The sequence below is a fragment of the Microtus ochrogaster genome, chromosome 16 (assembly GCF_000317375.1).
Source record: "Microtus ochrogaster isolate Prairie Vole_2 chromosome 16, MicOch1.0, whole genome shotgun sequence".
NCBI lineage: Eukaryota > Metazoa > Chordata > Mammalia > Rodentia > Cricetidae > Microtus > Microtus ochrogaster.
The window spans coordinates 8,592,939-8,595,736 of NC_022018.1; the positions used below are offsets into that span (position 1 = coordinate 8,592,939).

At 53.3% G+C, this 2,798-nt stretch overlaps 1 protein-coding gene and 1 long non-coding RNA gene across 6 annotated transcripts in view; one reads left to right on the plus strand and one right to left on the minus strand.

Moving 5' to 3' along the window:
• Positions 1-776, minus strand: part of LOC113456820 — a 21,968-nt gene extending 21,192 nt beyond the window's left edge. For all 3 annotated transcript variants that reach the window (XR_003377555.1, XR_003377556.1, XR_003377554.1), the window contains exon 1: positions 307-776. This is a non-coding gene — a long non-coding RNA (uncharacterized LOC113456820). The remainder of the gene's footprint in view (positions 1-306) is intronic.
• Positions 1-2,798, plus strand: part of Six3 (SIX homeobox 3) — a 12,299-nt gene that overhangs the window by 4,741 nt on the left and 4,760 nt on the right. The window lies entirely within an intron of this gene.

Sequence of the window (2,798 nt, forward strand, 5' to 3'; positions counted from 1 at the left end):
AATTCACCAAGGTGTTGCAGCTCTGAGAGTATTGGGGTGCAGGTGATTTTTAGCGTCCCACCTACTCTGAAAGAGCCCTGAGCTCTTCCGAGATCTCTTGTTACCCACTTCAGACTATCGAAGAAGGCAGCCTGAGTCTGAGCCGAGTTGCTCAGTGCATGGGAATTTGGAAAAACTCTAGAAGTCCACAGCACCTCCACTCACGCACCCACGCAAACCTTTTAGATCAAGACCCTGCGGATCACCAGAAGCACCGGGGACCATCCGCCCCGCCTTCCTGAACAGCTCTCAGGACTCTCAACTTACCGGGTTTGGAAGCAGCGTAGCGCTTCCGGCCTAAGCCGGAGAAACGCTGGCGGCGGAGTGGCCAGGAGGTGGGCTCAGAGGGCGGCGCAGAAACCAGTTCTGTTCTCTCACAGGCCCTCCGACAGTCCCGGGCTGCTGCAGGCCCGGGCGGGGTAGGATCGCACTCAGAGCTGTTCGCCTCGCCTGCGCCCTCCTCTCGGCTAAGCGCTCGAACGGCGCGGCTGCCACCGACTTGCCAAGCACAGTCGGCCCGCGAGCGACCAGGCTGTGGCTGGAGTGCAGGGCTTTTCCGGAGCAGAGTCTGCAATCTCTTTGCCTTAATTCTTCCTGAGTGGCAAAGGTTTTCGATTTCAGCGCTTTCGGCACAGCCCGCGGCACCTGCCCAGCCTCCCTCCAGGCCTGGGTTTCCCCCCCACTCGGAGGCGGGGGTTGCGGGGATTGGGAGGGACTGGCCGGGTTCGCCCGCCCGCCTGGCGCCTGGGTCCCCGGCTCCGGGGGATGCAGTTTCGGGGTCACGAGCTGCTTTCAAAAAGTTGAACACAATATTCGGAAACCCACCCGTAGGAATTCTCCCCCCCCCACGCGGCACAATACCCACTCCCCTCCCCCTTTTCATTCCTTCTTCCCCCGCTTCCTCCTCCTGCCCCTTCTCCCTCCCACCTTTCAGCCTATAATCCTTCCCCAACAAGAGAAAGGGGTCGGGAAGAAAAGACGAAGTGTCTGTTTTTGTGTCCCAACCTTTGGGCTCTTTCTGGGCCCGCAATGAGCGACCGCCCAGAGCTTCGCAGCTGAGCGGAAAAGGACTCCTGGTCCACAGGAAAATGTGTGGAGAGAGAGATCGCCAAAGTGGAGTTCGACGGATCCCATCTTTTAGGGGGAGCGTTCTTCCACCCTAGTCAGTGAGTTTAGGTTCCCCCACCTGCCTCCAGCTAGACAGTTAGTTGTATAGTCCCCTAGTCCAACCCAAGCACTCACTCTGTGTTACCCTTAACCGGGCTTGCCCTTTAAAACCTGGCGCTGCTGAATCAAGGCCTAAGAAAGACCTGAGCTTGAGAGTTAAGGCCTGCGACCATTTTAGCTCCAGGCTCCAGTTAGGTTCACATTTAAATTCTCCCACAATCTCTTTTTCACTCCTCCCTCATTGAGATCTCCCGAGTGGTGAGTACCCGGCGCCGCGCCCCCAGATCTGCATCGGAATGTAGAAAAGATCTTTTTTTAAAAAAAGTTTTGAATTCCTCAATGATTTTTCTTCTGGAAAGGCAGCTTAGGATAATTATTTCAGCTTTATTGAGAGCAGATTAGTTGAAGTCTGGGCGCTGCGTTTCAATACGCGTTGTACATGGGCCGACAATGTGGGCTTTGTTGGCTACTGTGTGTGAATCCATTCAACATATACACTTTTTAACACCAAACCGAATCCTGTCTAAATATACACAGTGCGTTGGGAAAGATGTCTCTGACCCGGACAAATCTGCGTAAATCACACTTCCATAGTTACAGAAGCCTGACAAAGGGAGGCTGGCCTCAAGATGCAGATTACAACTTTTTACAAGCAACATACCTAAGAATAAATGCCCGTGGCTGGCTTGGGGACTGTGGTCGCCCGCAGGCAAGAAAGGCCCTCTGCGTTCTTTGGAAGAGAGGCAGTCTGTTTCAGGGTTGTGATACTATCTTACCTATGGAGAAATTAGACTTTTATTGTTTATTACCATAATTATTTACACTATGAACAAACGAGGAACTTTCAGGCCTTGGGTGTTTCCCCAGGGTGCCCTCTACAGTTTCAGCATCTTTCAGAGGGTGCTGGGAAGGCTCAGTGGTTGTGCCCATGGATGTAGGAAAAGTAGGCATCCTCCAGACTCCCCTTGGTCCAGAGAGTCCCTAGGCTTCTGGGTTCTTGTTGCTGCTCTACAACTGTGGGAGGCAGCTGAAGTCTGGGGGTGGAGAAACAAACAATGGGGTTGCTTTTGGAGAAGGAGAAAGTGTAGTGTTGTTACCAGTGCTTTAAAATACACGGGGATGAAAAAATTCACTGATTCTTGTCTGGTCGCAAAGAGCTACATAGTTTAGCATGGAAGGAAGTGGCATAAATGGAGTTCAGTGGCACTGGCCAGGGAAGCCCTCACAGGCCCCAGGTTCGCCTCCTGGGTACCAGATGCTGTCTCCCAAATCTAAGCTCATCTAGCTGCTTCCAGGGTGAGAGTGCAATAGGCCTCCCGATCTCCTCTCTTCTTTCTTCTTGACCACTGTTAGGGAGCAGGTTGACAGAAAGTCGTAACTGAGACACCCTGTGCAAACCTGGCCGGGCCACCTGGTCCTGTGCCTCTCCACAGACAAGCAGCCTGGTGCTCCTGAGGCTGGGAGCCCCTTCCCTTCCTGAAACACTCCCGCAACTAATTGCTTGTCTCATTCCTTTTCGAATTTTTGGATCAACTTCTTTGAGCAGGAGGAGAGAGGGAGGGAGGGAGGGAGGGAGGGAGAAAGAGAGACAG